Source organism: Quercus suber, unplaced genomic scaffold, assembly GCF_002906115.3.
Source record: "Quercus suber isolate HL8 unplaced genomic scaffold, Cork oak 2.0 scaffold_645, whole genome shotgun sequence".
NCBI lineage: Eukaryota > Viridiplantae > Streptophyta > Magnoliopsida > Fagales > Fagaceae > Quercus > Quercus suber.
In genome coordinates this window covers 361,078-380,059 of record NW_027070086.1, presented here as the reverse complement: position 1 = coordinate 380,059, position 18,982 = coordinate 361,078, and the positions used below count along the sequence as shown (strand labels likewise).

General features: G+C 37.0%; 1 pseudogene; it reads right to left on the bottom strand.

The window, feature by feature from the left end:
• Positions 1 to 491: 491 nt before the first annotated feature.
• On the bottom strand, positions 492 to 8,173 carry LOC112023755 (putative leucine-rich repeat receptor-like serine/threonine-protein kinase At2g19230; annotated as a pseudogene).
• Positions 8,174 to 18,982: the final 10,809 nt, after the last annotated feature.

Genomic DNA, 18,982 nt, shown 5'->3' with positions numbered 1-18,982 from the left:
CAAAAATAACAGCAACATGTCCTTGTTTTGAAACTATTTAAGTTCGTGTCCTTATTTTTGAAACTTGATTTTAACAAAATCGAGTTCAGTATAAAACTCGATATCCTCAAAATCGAGTTATATGTAAATTTTTAATTGAAACTCGACTTTTGCAAAGTCGAGTTTCACTTAAAATTTTTTTAAAATTAAGTGGCAAAATATGCATAGACCTCGATATTACTAATGTCGAGTTCCACTTGTAACTCGATTTTTTTAAAAAAACCGGGTACTAAAACAGGGACACAGACCTAAATAGTTTTAAAACATGAACATTATGCTAAATTTTTTACAAAATAAGGTAAAAGCCCAATATCCCTCATGTTATTACATAACAATGTTTCTTAAAAAAGAAAACTAAACCCTTAAGCACATGCAAAATATAAATTATGCATAATTATAATTTACTTGTCCATTAGAAAATATAGAAACAAGTTATAATACACACTCATACTTTCATTGAACAAGAGACAAAACAAGGATATAAGAAAGTTCATCAAATACAAAGTAATGCAAACTTGTCATATAGCATACAAAGAACACCTGACCACTAATCTTTTATTTGATGACTACCTAATATGGGTCACGAGTTTTATAGGTTAATTGATGCTTTTTAGTGTTTTTAACAAAGATGTCCAAGTTCTAATGCTCCCTGTCCCACCTATCAAATATCCAAAAATAAAAATTCTACCTACTATGGGGTACAATATCTGATTCATACTCCAAATGGGTCATTTTGAATGGAGTGTTTGTTAAATTTCCCTTAATTGCCATCCTTTGGGTTCTTTCATAAGCCATCTCTAGAGCCAAACATTCCTTAAGTTATACCAACACATGACTCATGTCTGGCCTTTGGATAGCATATGATGGTGTGCATGACATGGCTATCTCTATAGCTTTTTAGGCAGAACTGGTGTTGAATTCTCCTTCTAATCTTGGATCAACAATGTTTTGAACATCACCCCTTTCAATCAAAGGATTAACCCAGTCAAGTATGTGACTGTTTTTCACAGGGCCTCTTACTATTGAAGCGCGGCCTGTGATTAGCTCAAACAAAATAATTCCAAAGATATAGACATCGCTTTTCTTATTAAAGTTTCCAAATGCTTGAAATCTGCATGTAAAACACATGTGGCTCGATAAATACAAGAAATTCAGCTTGATTTAATTCTACTAGTTATTACTTTCATTACTTGAACCTTAAATAATAGCTGTTGGCTTCCTGATACTTTATATAACTCCCATTGGTGAAGAAAGTGAGTTGTGCTTAAAAAATATAATACCATGTACTTGTAAAAACAGCAGATTTAAGAGAAATTTGTGAATTTTATAGTTTTCTGATGCATTGGGTACTTGGAAATCAATGTTTGATCTTTAAAGGCAGAATATTTTTAAGTAGCGGAAAATTTTATGATAACAGGCTTAGTATGTTGCAGATTCCACTAGAACCTCTATCATAATGATACCTAAATTCACTCTTAACTCCAAACATATATATATATATATATATATCTACGCACACAAATCAGTAGGCCTAAACACTTACGCAGCATCGAGGTATCCCAATGTGCCAGCTGGGCGAGTTGACACATGAGAGTCATTTTCAGTTGCGAAGGCTCTAGACAGCCCGAAATCAGCTATCTTGGCTTGCATGTGTTCATTTAATAAAATGTTGGAAGGTTTCAAATCTCTATGGATTATAGGTGGCTTACAAGCATTATGTAGATACTCCAACCCTGCAAACCCACCAGTAAACCATTGGTAACTTATTCTTAATATATTTATAACCGAAATCCAACAACATTGAAGATGAATAATCATGTAATTGATTTGATTACAAACCATGTGCTGCATCCACTGCAATATGGAGTCTCTCATTCCAAGTTAAGACATTTGTGTTTGTCACTGCAGCCGAAACATATCAATTTCTCTTTAAGCTGGGATGTTATAGCTTTGATTTCACAATTTTGCAAGAAAGTTAATAATATTTGTGAGTTTTTAGTCAAACTACACATTCCTAAGCCTAATTATATGAAATAGCAATTGCACTTTTTTATGTATTAAGCTTAGATTGGCTTGTTGGTACCTCATCCTTCCTCTTTTTTGGTTTGTTTTAATTGTTCTTATGTTTTGTATTGATGTATCACGAAAATATTAGCTGGGCCTATGGATAGTGGTCATACCCACATTCTAATATGCTTAGATAGTAGTATAGTACCGTAGGTACTTCACTAAGGGGCAAGACTTAGTTACAGTTTCATAGGCAGTATTCGTTGTGTTTCATGATAAGATCGGGCAAAATGAGACTGCCCAGTGGAAAAGACTTGATATGCATCTGGTATGAACTGCACCTGTTTGGTGCACTGCTCAAGCCAACATTCTTTTGATTTGACAGAGGTAACTAATAGTGGAAAAGACTGTTCAGATTCTAATATGCTTAGCTACTACTAGAGGTGCTGTTATGGTGCTTGCCCTCCACTAAATCATGTTTTTAATTTGATCAAACCACAAAGGTAACTTACTGTGGGTCATATGATGAACAGCCTTTGGACACAAATGGTAGATGGTAAATACCTGATAAATGCTGGTGTAGATTGCCATTAGCCATGAACTCATTATATAAGTGCCTTCTTTTCACCCTCATCACAGTATCCAACAGGAGAAACCAAGTTTCTATGATGGACTATCATTAAGAGTTGTGCTTGTATTTCAAAACAATGCTCCAATTTAATTGGATAAAAGTATTTTAGCAGCATGCTTCATGCCATCATAGTTTCAAAATTAAATTAACATTTTGAAGTAGTCAAAAATTCAATCTAACCTCTGCCCGAAATCGTTATAGCCTTCGTTTGATGAAGTAGAGAGCAACTTAACAGCTACTTGAGTTTCATCTTTCAGTTTGCCAAGGTACACTTTTCCAAATCCTCCTTCTCCAATGATGGTTTTGAAGTTATTAGTTATGCTCACAACCTCTGAGTAGCTATAATGTTGATTCTTTGATTTGATGTTGGATTTGGTAACCATATCTACTGCAAGGAAGATTTGCACAATTGAAAAATGCAAAATCTATTGAAAAAAATTTTGAAGCTTGTGTGGGAATATATACTTTTTATGCTTTTCTTAATCTCTAATGTTTGTGTACTCAAATCGATTTCATCTCACATGGTATTGTTGAGGATTAAATCTAGAGTCCACTATCCTAGACAGGAATGCAAATAAATTCTCAGGCTGGTGTCACCAAATCCATATGCAGCTACATTTTAGCCATCTTTAGTTATGGTTTCTCCATGATATTTTGTCAGTGGTAAAGCTAGAGGAGGTTCTGGATTGTATGCTCATCTATATTTTACACATCAAGAAGAGTTGTCCAAATTTATATGGTCAGCATGGGCTCAAGATTGTATGAAGTGATCTCCCCAAGTTTTCTTGCCTTCTCAATTTGAATTCCAAGAATTGAAGAAGGCTGGAACAAGACCTTTTACAAAACCACAGGAGATTGGGATGATATGGTTAATAATCTGTGTGGCACAGTGACCGGATTGTTTTTTATTTATTTGGCAATTTTAGGTGACAAAAGGTATGGACCAGGTGTGTGGTATTATATATATAAACTCAGCGGAGTTGTGAAGGAAAGATTCAAGTGTTCTTTAACTGTTCTTTTGTGTAACTTGAGATCCCATGTGACTATTTGAACTCTTGACAACCTGCCCATGTATGTAAGTATTACTGTGATGAATATTATCTTTTTGGTCAAGCAAAATAGAGTATCACCACACAGTCCCAGGATGGCAATCCTCAGAAAAATAAATCCCACTGACATCATAAAGTTAGGTACAAAACAAGTGAAACATGACTCAAGCAAGATTCGTACCCCTGCATTGCATGAAGAGAGTGTGCACACTTACCACTCAGTCACATGTTGAATGGTCCATGTATGTATTCAAAAAATTTTATCAGCTGCATTATTAGTGGTCTTGATTGTGTGGTTTGTCACTATAGCCACTAGTGAAAACTAACTTCAATTTCTATACATTATTTTCATGACTTTCTTAAAGTCTTTGGTGTATCACAGGAAAAATAGGACTACCTGGGACTGGATGCTACATCTCTTGTACCTCACTTCAGTGAATTGTGATAACAATTACAGAATCAGAAAATAAAGAAAGAAGTACCTCCTTGTCTTTTCCTTCTATACATAGCCAGAGCACAAAAGATGAACAGAAGAACCAGGACTGCTGCTATAGATGATGCAACAATAACAAATTCCTTTTTCTTTTTCCTCTTGCATGGAACCGACATACAAAGATCTGGATTTTCACCAACACTTGCATAAAATGCATCAAGGTAATATGCCATAGTAAGTTATTAAACATAGATAGATGGTGCTGTCATCTTGCAATTCAATTGATGTGGGAAATATAGAAGAAATCTGATTTTACATATTAGTGAACAACATATACTTTTTCTAGTATTTGGCATGTATAAAAAGCAGTTATAATTGTAAAAGAAAGAGAGAGAAAACACAAGAAGGTGAAAAAATGAAATTAGAATATTAAGTAAATAAAATATTGGAGGAAGGAAGATAAGCTACCTCAAGACCAATTTCCCATCCCTAAACTTCTGCAGAAGAGCCTCAGGAACTGAACCTGTGAGCTTGTTTCCACTTACATTACTGCAAAGATATTGTTATGCAGATCACCTCAATTTCCTTCACTGAAATTTACATTTTCAATACCAAGATCAAAGCTCAACAACTTACAGTGTGTTCAAATTCAGTAGTTGTGCCAAAAATTCTGGCAGTGGCCCAGTTAAGTCATTGTATGACAAGTCCCTGAAACAGGAGTTAGCAAGATGCACAGATGTTAAGCTAAACCATTGTTTTCTTTTCTTGACAACCCGATAATCAACTGCATGACTTGCATATAGAATTTCCAAGTAAAAATTCCTGAAATCAAATCCCACAAATACACTCTCCAAGCATTAACACCTTCGGCAATTAAGGGTTCCATTATCCACCCGCTGATTGGTAATCTCAAGCTAGCAGATGGTGTTTCTGGACCTGCTGGTGTCTAGCTATCACTATTGTATAGTATCTGAATGCTAAATATCAATCACAATTCAGATTAAGACTCACAAGGACTGCATTGCTTTGAGATTGGAGAACGAAGTTGCAATCTCCCCAGTCATATTGCTTGAGCTCAAGTTCCTGCTTGTCATAATGAAAGAAGGAAGAGTTATTGCCATTTTTTGAAAGATAATTTGCAATTAAAACAAAATTATTCTTATTTTTGGGGAGGCAATGTGTTTGAACATTCCATCAAAATGAAACAAATTTAGTCAAATATAAGAAGGTATGACAAACCATTTTTTTTAGTTGAATTTGAAAGGAGTCTGTTCCTAAAATGATGAATCATATTTTCATATCAGTTAATATGATGGCCCATTTTATGTGCCTCCAAGTTAAGGAGGATTTTTTTTCCCATTAGACAATATATTAATTGAAATATCACAGCATGTGTATTGTGTCAACACAAGTTTTGATGTTTTGGAAGTTCACTTACAATGAGATGATCATTGGATGATTGTTGTCACTGCATTTCAAACCATCCCATGAGTATTCACTTGGGAGACATGGATCACGTTGCCAGTCTCTAGTCACATTGTACAGTTTCTTGATGCCCATGATAGCTTCAACTATAGTTTTTTATAAAATAAAAAATAAAAAGAAAGTGAGACAGAAAGGCAGGTGAATTCAAAATACAAAATCATACAGAAAGAAGAAAGATGAAAAGTCACAATTATATCCGACATTTCCAGAAGTTGAAACATATATGACTTTGCTGTGATAATGAATCTCTCTAGAATGTAGCATTAATGATGTTCAAAGTAGACTACCAACAGTTGCAAATTCTATGGTGGCTAGCAACAATGCAAGTCATGATACCAAGCCATTTCATGAAAACTATGAAATAATTTGAAATTTTCATTTGCTATTAATTAACGAACTTGTATGATCCTATTCTATTTTGGCATGGAGAGATAAAAAAGCATGGGAGTAACACAGATTTCATTGATAGATGAAAAATTATTGACAAGGCCTAAAAGTGTGGTGGCTCTAATAAAAGTTTCATAACAAGGTTTTGTCAACTTAAACTACTGCACTAAAGTTTTTGATTTCTATTTTGGCAACAGACAAAGGCTCATCTGGAAAATATTCTTGATGGAGTAAAGCTCTATATCAAACCTTCCTATGCTTAGAAACTATAATCACATATGGCTATGTCAACTTAAACTAGAATTTTCCATTTAGAAAAGACTCACTTATTAATTACTGAAAGGAACATCACCAATGTTCTAAAGTCTTATTGTATCAGCAATTGAAGTATCTCTTCTTTATATTAGTTAGCAGCAAACTGAGCATAATCTGTCCCCACAAGGAAGATAAAAAAGAGAAGAAAGCACACCATCATCTATGGCAACTGTTTTATTTGGGAGCTCTATTGACTGAAAAAGCTCAAGAGCATTGAGGATTGGAGGAAGCTTGGTTCCCTCAGCTGCATATATTGAAAAGTGAACCCACTTTCCACTAATTGGTGGATCATTTTGGACTATGGTTCGTGGGTTCAGATAATCAAGTTTAACAGATTCAGTCAGATTGCGCTCATTATTCAAATTAATTGTCAATTCCCTCTGCTGGCCAGCTTTAAGCTTCACAATCTCAGCAAAGTGAAAATAAGCATAATATTTTGAAAGAGAATCTGGTGGACTCCAGTATAAGCTCAGGGTAGTGGTAGCATTCTGTGTTTTGGCAGCAGTCCTCAACACTACATCTGGTAATTTATAAGGGTTATCATTGCTTGGGGAATAAACAGCTGAGTTTGTGGCAACTGGGATCCAATTGTTAAATAGTGAAGGACTCCATATGCGATCATGGACATCATATGGGTACCTAATTGAAATAAAATATTAAATAATTCAGATTGTGCCAGAACAAGATGATATTGAAGAACATTATTTTTTTTAATAATTGATGAACATGAAAAGGTAACTGGAAAGTTAAAATACTGTTGTCATGGAAAAATTAATGAAATGCAGCAAGGTGGCGAGCTCACTTATCTTAACGTCTAAGTTTGAGAACATATAACAGCATATATGATAATCCTGAGTGGTGTAAGAGTTATCATAAAATCAAAGGCATGCAATAATATTCTTCATATGCAATGGAATAAGTTATAGCCATGCCACTGAAGATGAATATTTAGTGTCAGAAAGCAGCTCCTACCATAACAAGTAATTATTTTAAGCTCAGAATGGTGTAGCTAATTCACCTGAATGCATTTTCAGAATTGTTCCTGCCAACATTATATCCCCATATTTTCACAAGTGCCCTGCCCTGAGTTTGATAAATGGAATTGTCCAAAAGCCGTAGTTCCAATGATGAAATGAAGGGTACTCCATGGCCAGCGTTTATTAAGCACACATCTATGTAATCCGTCAAGGGAACATGAATAATGTCACAATAATAATAATAATAACGAAATGCATCAATATTTGTTAAATTCACTGTTTTCCATGCATCAACCCCAAGATGTAGGTCAAATACTGGTTGCCGGTTTTCACCATCATAATTCCCATATAAGAATGTTGCCCTGATCAAATAATTATTGTTTTTGCCTTGCTCTGGTCTCAGGGTGTAACAATTCCTTGTTCCCAGAGGAAAACTTCTGAAGTTCTTTGCAAACTGTGGAAGATTTTCAGATAAATCAGGGGATATTGCCCTGACTATTCCAGTATCTATCAGTTCTTTATCTGACACATAGGAAATATTGGTTCCCGTGTCGATGTAATCTTCATCGCTGCCACAGTCAATGCTAATGAAACCTTGAAATTTTGCAAAAAGAAAGAGGGAATCAGACTTAAGTAATGAATACAGTCTCTTCAAATAAGGTTCCAATACGAATTTCAGAACACCCCATGTCTTTTTGCAATAAAACTGGCACTAATATTCCTAAGACACAAATTTTCAAACAGCTTAAGGTCCAAAAATTGTTGATTTAACACCTACCTTTTTTGTGATCTTGCGGACTTCCACGCTAACAGAAAAATGTATGTGAAAGCCAAAATGTTGGTTTTTCATTTTTTGTTCGTCTAATGTTTGTGCTTATGTTAATTTTTTTTTTTTTTTTTTAAATCAAATTGCAGTCTATACTAAATGAAAGCTATTACACATGTAACTTTCAATTATTCATCCACTACAAGTTTCTAGATAGCCTCCTTTTGTTTGACAAATTCACTCTGATCAAGGACCCATATCAGACGTACAATTAAACAGACAACCTAGACCAAATATCTTGTATAAAACTTAAAAGTGTGATCACCTTCAGAAAGCTAAGGCAATAGGGACCAAGTAAAAAAATAAGAATGGAACATTCTCATAGCGAATGGCACACAGAAAAAATAGAGAATCAATCAACCACTGAATAAATCTTGTTAAAGATGTTATGGGTCAAGACTCAAGAGACCCAAACAAAAATGAATGTCCATGTAATTGTACAACAAGCAAGTTAATTTGGTGTTAAACTGTTAATCTAGAGTTTTTTTGTACATAAACTATTAAACTCTACATTGGATTCATACTTCATTGTAAAAAGCTATTTGTCGTTAAGATGCAGCTGTCAATGACTTTCTGCTATAGACATAGTCAAATCAAAATATGTTAATTCTTACTCGATCACTCAACAACTTTAACAAATCTAAAATATCTGAACTGCTTTGTGCTGTGGGTACGGGGTAGGAATTGCTGTATTCATGGATAACAATATTTTTCACCCATAAAAAAAAAAAAAAATATATATATATATATATATATATATTAACACATTTATTTTTGTACTTAGTTGGATAATTGCAAGGAATCAGCCTCCCCAAAACAAATTGCGTAACTGTTAAGTTACCTATCATGACTTCTCCTAAAACCCATTAAAATGTAAGAACTTTGTGCACTAGATACAACCAATCTATCATGACTTCTCCTCAAGCCCATAAAATGTGGGAACTTTGTACACTAAATACGATATTGTACTCAATTAGATTATTGGATTTGTCGAAACTGAAGACATAATTCCAAAGTCGAAATAGAAGGTACTCCCAACCCACTTTTTATTAGACAAACAAAAATGATATTAGATAATGAGCAATGACGGTTACACGATTGTATGCACACTTGCGTATACGTACACGTTGATGTTCAACAAGTATTTGCCTTAGATAAAGGGGGCATGTCTAGTTTCAGGAGGATATATACCTTATATGCACTATCGAGCCAATAATGGACCCCGACATACATCATACATGTAGAACTTTGGAATTGGATTTCTGTTGTAATTTTTACATGGAAAGAAACCCCTAATTCAAACTGGCTATAAAGTAACAATGATTGAGAGGAAATAAAAAATGCAAAGACAAAAGAGTGAATTTGGAAATGATGGGGTGTAAAACTCATATTTTATACTATCAAATAAGAGATTGTCACATAAGTATTTTACTTAAAATTCAATATGTCCTATCACATGTAATAACTTCTTAATAAATTCTCAATTTAGTTGGATATATATATGGGTATTATAATTGATTGGACGTGACTGTGCTTATTTTTAAATATGTGATAAGATGATGTGACATGCTAGGATTGAAAAGGTAAAACATAAGTTTTACACTACATCCTTACAGAATTTAATCTCAAAACAAAATTGGCTAACCGAGTTTTCAAGGTTAATTATGTGCCAGGATTATTATCAACAGCCAGTTTTCTTCCGGCATATTCATTATCTCCTCTAACTAATTCCCCGTTGCCAAGAATAGCTATCACCAAAATGACGACAAACCATGCTTTCTGAACCAAAATCGAATATATTTACGAGTGCCTACCAACAATGGCTTATCAGATTATGTTACTCTTCTTCTGAGCAGTACTTATAACTTATTTATGAGTGGTTAGTGACAATGGCTTATATTAATAGCAGACCCCCATTTTATGTGAAAGCAATAAGGATCAACACTCTCTTGTCTCCCTTTGAATGACGATTAGGGTCAAACAGTGAATTTCTTGTCTTCAAATTCGTTTTTTCTATTGTCTAAACATTTTTTTTTTTTTTCAATTTCTTGAATATGACATTTCTTAATTACAAGCGTAACCGCTGGGCAAGGAGAAAAACATAATCTAAGAGCGTTGAGTTTTACAACAAGAATGTTCTAAAGCATTGAAGTGTAGCGGTCTTAGTGTATATTTTCATATAGGAGTGTTCCTTTCTAGAATGAATAACGTACTTTTTGTCATGGACTTATAATAACTTCCAATCACAAAAAAAATATTTGAAGGACAAAAGAATTTTAATAAGTTTAAGGATACAAATAATTAATATGTTAAATTGTGATTAGTGCATAATAAAAGTAGTGTTAGTGATGAACCCATGTAAAATTAAGTGATGTTACACCCATCCATTATTGACGGTGTGAAATTTTTTTTTTTTTTTTTTTTTTTTTTTTTTTTTTTTTTTTGAGGAACAAGTAAGTGAGCTTTATTAAACTACATCAAGATTAAATACATCATCCAAATCCGAAGGTAGTTCTTCTACCCATACATCAATGTCTGCAGATACAACTGCTCTTCTAGCTAAGGCGTGTGCCAACTTATTTCCCTCCCTTCTCACATGTTGGAAATTACATATCAGTAGAGATGTAGTACAACTCCTTATTTCTTCAATGATGTGTCCAAATAGAGTGTGGCATGGCTCCTTTGTATTGATAGCATTAATAATCCGTAGGCAATCTCCCTCAAACATGACATTGGATAGACTAAGCTCCCTTGCAAATGTCAAAGCCCAAGAAGCCGCTAATGCTTCAGCATGTTCTATGGATTGAGGTAACACTATTTTCTGACTTAGAGCACCCATAACATCCCCATTGCAGTCCCTAATCACCACTCCAATACCTGCCCAGTTGCTGTTTTCGAATAAAGTTGCATCAAAGTTGGCCTTATAACAGTCCTCTAGAGGTTTTGTCCACTTTGTATGGTGTCGATGCCCCTGTGGTCTAGTGGGCTGTGCATGGACATCAAAAAATTCCACCACCAACTCCTTTGCCTTCTTGCTAATCTCATGTAAGGGCCATGAAGGTTGCTGCACCCGGATTTTATTTCGTCGTTGCCAGATACTCCAAGCGGTGGTCGAGAATAGCACTATTGTGAAGGCCGACCCCTGTTCGAGAACAGCCTCTATGAGATCAAGAGAGGACCGATAACCAACCTGATACAAGCGTGAGAAACTTGAAATTGATTTCCACACTGCCTTTGCTTGGTCATACAACCATATCACATGCATGCCTGTTTCTTGCTGATCTTCACACAAAGAACACATCTCGTCAATGGGTATGTTCCGGCGTGCTATGTTCTGTTTAGTTGGTAAGGAGTCCGTCACTAGTTTCCACATAAAATGTCTAATTTTTGGTGGCACTCGGATCTTCCAAATTTTCTTCCACACCTTCGTACCTACCTCACCAGATGACGATGGCGCTTTATTAATTGCTTCCGTTGCTAGCATCTGGTAGACTGAGTAATAACCATCCGAGGTTTTGGGCCATACAAGGTAGTCCGAATTGCAAGCTTCACTCACATAGATTTTTCTAATTGCATCAGCTTCCCACGGGTAGAAGTAAATCTGCAGCACCTCCACATTCCTGCATTTTGTACCTGGATAAAAAAGGTCACAAACCCGGTTCAACCCCACATCCAAATTTTGCGACACCACTTTGCTCATCCCTGACTCAGGCAGCCAACTATGGTCCCAAATTCTTATGCTTCATCCATCCCCAACTCTCCAAACAGCACCTTTTTGTATAACCTTCCTGGACTGTAATATGCTTTTCCAAGCATAAGAGCACTTGGTAGGGATTGGTGCATCCAATATATTGCCTTCCGGAAAATATTTAGCACTAAAAACCTTATACAACAGTGTGTTTTTGTGATGAATGAGCCACCAAATCTGCTTCGCAAGCATGGCATCATTGAAATTATTTATGTCCCGAAAGCCTATACCGCTAATAGATTTTGAAGAACATAGTGTACTCCATTTCACCCAATGAATCTTCATTCCTCTATCACTTCCCCACCAAAATTTCCAGATCATGGCCTCAATATCCTTACAAAGACTAACCAGTAGCTTGAACACATTCATAGAGTAGGCTGGGATTGATTGGATCACTGCTTTTATCATAACTTCTTTGCCCGCTTGAGACAACAACTTCTCTTTCCAACCTTGCATTTTTGACCATATCCTCTCCTTAATGTGAGTAAAGCATGCCTTCTTATTTCTCCCTACAAAGGAAGGTAATCCCAAGTACTTCTCATAGTGTTGGATAGCCGGGAGATCAAGGGAATCTTTGATTTCTTCTTGTGTGGCATCATCTGTATTTCTACTGAAAAATAAAGTTGTCTTGCCTTTGTTCACCATTTGACCAGAAGCAACTTCATACATGTTCAAAATATTTTTTATTTGCTCACATTCTGCTAAGGTGGCCCTGCAAAATAATAGACAATCATCTGCAAAAAAGAGATGGGTTAGTTTCGGTCCTCTCCTGCACAATGAGAATCCAGTGATGACCCCATCATTAGCTGCTCTCCGAAGGATAGCATCAAGACCCTCCGTACAAAAGATAAAAAGATAAGGAGACAATGGATCCCCTTGTCTAATCCCCCTAGTTGGAGTAATCATACCCTTTGGCTCTCCATTAACCATAATAGAATAAGTCACCGTAGTGATACACTCCATAATCAAGGACACCCATGAATTTTGGAATCCTAATTTCAGAAGGATTTTCTCCAAAAAAGCCCACTCTACCCTGTCATAGGCTTTGCTCATATCTAATTTTAAAGCCATGTACCCCGTTCTTCCTGTACAACTAGTCTTCATATGATGCAAGGATTCAAAAGCAATTAGAATGTTATCTGTGATCAATCTACCAGCAGTGAAGGCACTTTGTGTTTCAGAAATAATATCATTGAGGAGAGGTTTAAGCCTATTAGCAATAACTTTACTAATAATTTTATAAATTACATTGCATAGGCTTATAGGTCTAAATTCAAAAACTCTCTCCAGATTTTTTACTTTTGGAATTAAAGTAATAAAGGTATGATTTATGGACTTCAAAAGAGAACCAGAATTTAAACAAGAAATAACAGCATGAGAAATGTCGATACCCACATTAGACCAATACGTCTGGTAAAATAGTGGTGGCATTCCGTCCGGTCTAGGTGTCTTTAAAGGTGCCATCTCCTTAATTGCCACCTCCACCTCCTCCATTGTATAGGTAGCTGTAAGCTTTGAGTTCATCTCCTCTGTTACAACTCTTTGGACTCCTTCCATAATGTTCTCAAGATTTTGAGGATTAGAAGTTGTGAACAAATCAATGTAATAGTCCACAAAAATTTTCGTGCAAGCATCCTCTGACTGCCACCTCCCTTCACTATCTTTAAGCCCTTTAATAAAATTTGACCGCTTTCTCTGAGTTGCTGTCCCATGAAAGAATTGGGCGTTCCTATCTCCACATTTAATCCACTGTAACCTTGATTTCTAATGCCACATTTGCTCTTCTTTCTCACACAACTTATTTAATTCAGCCTTTAAACACACTACTTCTTCATCATTCCCATCCCTGACCGACCTCACCTCAGCCTTCCATAATTTTTCCTTTGTCTCCTTTAGTTGCTACTTTACACTACCAAAATGATTCCTATTCCACTTCTTTAACATCTTCTTACACTTCCTTATCTTCTCTGTAGCTTGGAACATAGGAGTACCATCGACCTGATGTGTCCATGCTCTAGCCACCGTGGCACTACATCCTGGATCCATCAACCACATTGCTTCGAACCTAAACGGTTTTCGCTTCCATTTGTGACTTTCTCCACTTGGATCAAGAGCAAGAAGTAAGGGTCTATGATCTGAAGTAAAACAGTGGAGATGTTGCACACTACCTGTAGGGAACCTGTTCAACCACTCGTAGTTAGCAACCCCTCTATTCAATCTCTCCCACACTAACTCTCCTCTTCTTCTCCCATGCCACGTAAACTCCGGTCCTGAGAATCCCAAATCAATAAATCCACACTCATCCAAAACCTCCCGAAATGACTGCATTAAATTATGAGATCGTGGTGCACCTCCCCTTTTGTTTGCCACCTCCAGTAGCTCGTTAAAGTCATCGAAACAGCACCATGGTAATTTCGGCTTTGAGCTCAACATCCTTAGCATGTTCTATCCTTCAGAACGTCGACTTGTCTCCGGTTCACCATAAAACCCAGTTAACTGCCAGGCTCTCTCTGTGCCTCCATGCACGATCACGTCTATATGATAGTTTGAGAAACTATGCACCCACACCATATCCTCCTCCTTCCATAAAAGAGCCAAACCACCTCCCCAACCTGTGCTAGGAACAGTGAAGCAACCATCAAACTTTAACTTACAACGAATCTATTCCATTCTATCTCTATTTGACCATGTTTCCGACAAAAACACGATCATGGGACCTTGTGCTTGTATGATGTCTACAAGCTCTTAAACTGCACGGCGGTTCCCAAGCCCCCTGCAGTTCCACGCCATGAGATTCATTGGACCCGGTGGGGCTGGGACCCAGCCTCCGCCGCTACTGATAAATTCTCCGTTGTCAACTTCTTCCTACACCCTACTACGAACTCAGTTTCTGCATCATCTTCTCTGGACATTCTCTTCTTCAAAACAGAAAAAGTGTTGCCACTGGGCTCACCTCTATTTTGCTCCCTACGGACCCAAGTTCTTTTTTGTGTCATAAGTTTCTTTTTTCCAGCCTTATTGCTTAAGTTATGGCCCACTTCTCTAAGCCCATTAACACTATGCACCTTTTGTAATCCCACTTCTCCAAGCCCATCAACACTATACACCTTTTGTAAGCCCACTCCCTTTTTTGGTGCACTGTCAGCCAGATTTACTCCATTGACATGCACGTTGTCAAACTTTAAAATCTCTTTTTCAATTTCCTCCAATTGTCTCGAAAAATCTTCCTTCTGATTATTATTCCCTGAATTTAAGCGAGCCAGGCTGTTAAGAGTAACATCCATGATTGTGTAACCATCATTAATGGGGTTCGGATTCGTTGGACTTTCCGTACCAAATGCTCCCTCATTAATTGACTCTGCCACATCACCGTCTTCCTCCCCTTCCCGTGCACCCTTTTCCTTCCCCGCCGCCGTATTCCTTTTCTCTTTCGATCCACTGCCTTCATCCCCTCTCCCTCCATCCATCTGTCTGTCATCTTCATCATCGGTACCCTTTTCATCCATCCCCGCCACCCTGATGACAGTTCTCTGAATCATGCTTGATGTAGCAACACGCAGCCACGCTCCAAATTTTTGGTCTTCAATGTCCCTTTGCTTTTAACCCACTTCAGACATTCTCTATCCCCATGCGTTAATCTGCCACACTAGTAGCAGATATTAGGTAACCTCTCGTACTTAAAACTCACCCACCCCTCCTTTCCACTGGCCATGGTAATCTTACGGCCTCTACATGGAGGTTTTGTTATATCCACACTAACTTTGGTTTTAAAAAAGTTGAAATTGCTACTTCCCCTTTCCTTAGACATTCTCACGTCCACAGTTCCCATCACTGAAACAATCTCCATTGCAACCTCTAAGGACGAACGTCAAACTGGTAGATCATGAACCTGCACCCAAAAACTTGTCTGGTTAAAACTTAGGCCTCCAACGTTGTCACTGCTGTTCATTTTTTCTAGTACCACAAGGTGCCTGTCAAATGTCCAAGGCTCTCCCTTCAAAACCCTTTCAACATCTGCAGCATCTGGAAATACAAACATAACTCTATGATCACCCATATCTCGTATTTCAAACCCCTTTCTGGTTTTCCACAGTAGAGTGAATGTCTTAGCAATTGCCTCCATATTAAGAACTCTCCTAGTAAGAAACTTTGCTGCCAAAACATGTTCCTCCACCCCTGGTTCATCTCTTATTTCAAACTTACTTCCTTTGGACTCTGAGAGAGATAGTTTATCAACTTTTCCATGACTTGTACCCTAGAGAAAAGACACACTTCTGTGCTCACTACACTATTTGACTGTGACTGCCTCACCACAAGAGTAGGCACTGTCTAATCTCCTGACTGATAGGGTTCAGTGCACCTTACCCTAGGTCAGAGAACTTTGGAAAAGAAGTTCTAATACAAAGGCATACCACAACTCCACTCAAATCTTGATTTATCAAACCTTATTTTTAAATGAAATAAAAATCATGAATTTCATCAACCTTTTATCCATTGTTAAATTTGGTAAAACAAAGAATGTGAGTAATAAATATATTTTTAAACAACGCCCCTGAAATATTGGTTAGCAAAAAAGCCTATTTCAAATTATTATATATGTGATTCTCAAAAAAATATTATGTTTTTTAAATTTTTACTGAAATTTTATTTACTTATTTATTGAAAATTGACGAAAAAAATTTTGTTTCTAAAATGAGTAAAGTTTTAAAAGTTGTATATAAACAAATTAGCTATAAAATTATAAGAAAAGATATATATAATCCTTTTATTACCGTGGTAACTAGAAGTCTTTTTTTTTTTTTTTTGGGTAATTAGGCTTTAAACATTAAACAAAAAACTAAGAAACAGATACAACAAAGCAAAACCGCTCATACAAAGTTCCAGCTGCATCAAGACTAGCCAACAAGGCCACATCAGCTGGAGGGAATTGAAAAACAACAAAATCATGAGGACTAACAGCGCCTCTTCTAGCAAGCGCGTCGGCGCATTTATTTGCTTCCCTGATGCAGTGTTGGATTTTGACCCTTGGGATCCTCTTTAAACCTTCCTGCAGTCAGCAATAATAGCTTCATTACCATTAGAACTCCTCTCATCTTTCATAAGCAGATCCACCATAGGCTTGGCATCAAGTTCAATTATAACATTCTCCAAATTTAAATCAATGCATAAATTAATCCCATCCCGAAGAGCCCATAACTCCGCTGCCACACTTGTAGTAAACCCAATTACTCTAGCATATCCACTCACCCAATCACCCTTAGAGTCACAGATAATTCCTTCTCTGCCTAAACCACTTGTCTGGAGGAGTATTCCACCGAACCTGGATTGATGTTGTGATGCGTCTTGCCTTCGTATGAGCACCAAGAAAAGCAAACTCAGCAGCTTTGGCAAGAGTTTTTGTCCTGAGAGACTTATGGCGGGGATTATTTCCAAACACTACTTTGTTTTGCTGAAGCCATAAACTCCATACACCAAATGGAAATAAGGTACCCTAGCTTATGCCCGATGTGAAACTTAGATTCAAAGCACAATTGAGATGTAGCCAATCCCCGAGATTTATGTTGTAGAACTAGCTGCTATGTTCAGAAGGGAGAAGTGAGTCCCAAAAGATTCGGGCTTGGGGGCAATCTTGCAAAGTGTGAATAATAGTTTCAATTGCATCATTGCACAATGGACAGAGGGTAGGAATGTTAATCCTTCTTGCAGCTAGGACTTCTCCTATAGGTATGCTCTTGTGTAAGCATTGCCATAAAAAACACCTAACTTTAGGGAAGGTGTTTACTTTCCAAACCCAAGCACCAGCAAAAGGATGGTCACGGGGGCAATCAATTGCTATACAAACCAGTTTATATGCTTTCTTGAGATCAAATTTGCCATTGGGAGAAAAAGCCCAAACTATTCGATCAACACTTGCTGTTGTTATCGGAAGAGGAGTAGCTTTAATTTTTTGGCTTAAGTGATTAGGAAGTGAAAAAGACATGCCTCCTAAATTCCAAAAATTATGTTGAGCAATATCTTTCACACGAAGATGCTCCTCCCCTCTTTGGAAAGGGCCTGCAACTAGACTTCTTAGTGTGCCATCATCCAACCATTTGTCATGCCAAAAGGAGAGATCACTATTTTTTTCCAGCTATCCATTTCATGCCCTTTTTAAATACTATTTCACCCTTCTTAATAGCTGCCCATGTGGATGAACAGGACCGGGGCTTAAGGAGGTTTTTCCTCCTTGTACTAGAGTATTTGTGAGATAACACCTTGGCCTAAAGAGAGTCTTTCTCCTGATGTAGTCGCCAATTCAGCTTGGCCAACAATGCAACATTCTTCCCCTTAGCTGAGTGAAGGCCCAAACCTCTATATTTTTTCTCCGTAGTAATTTTCTTCCAGCTAATTAAATGCAACTTTTTTTTTATTATCTGTAGACCCCTAAGTAAAATTGCAGCACAGTCTATCAATGCTCTGAGTAACCTTACCAGGGAGAGATGCACACTGCATGGCATAGTTCAGGATGGTAGAAAGTGTTGCTTGGGTCAACACAACCCTCCCAGCAAAGGATAGGAGGTGTGTTTTCCAGCCTGCTGGTCAGCTTTGGACTCTTTCAACAATGGCCCTAAAATCTTGAGGTGTTGAAGTGTGCTTAATAGGAAAGCCAAGATATTTTCCCAAAATAGGAGTTGATCGAAACTCTAAGATATTGCAAAGCTTTTCTCTTATGTTTGGACCAACATTGGGGGAGAAAAACACACGGGACTTTTTTGCACTAACCTTCTATCCAAATAGATCACAAAAAGTGTCAAGAACATCTCTGATAGCTCTACAATTTCTAACATCAGCCTTTGCAAAAAGAACTAGATCATCGGCAAAGAATAGAAGAGAGAAAGTTGCACCAACTCTAGAAGCTGAGATAGGATCCCATAACTTGGCATCACATTTTTCCAAGATGAACGCCCCTAAGATTTCTATACATAAAATGAATAGGTAGGGCGAGAATGGGTCCCCTTGCCTTATGCCCCTTGATGGGAGAAAAAGGTCCAAAGCACCACCATTGAAAAGTACAGATATGGAAGAGGATGTAACACAACTCATAA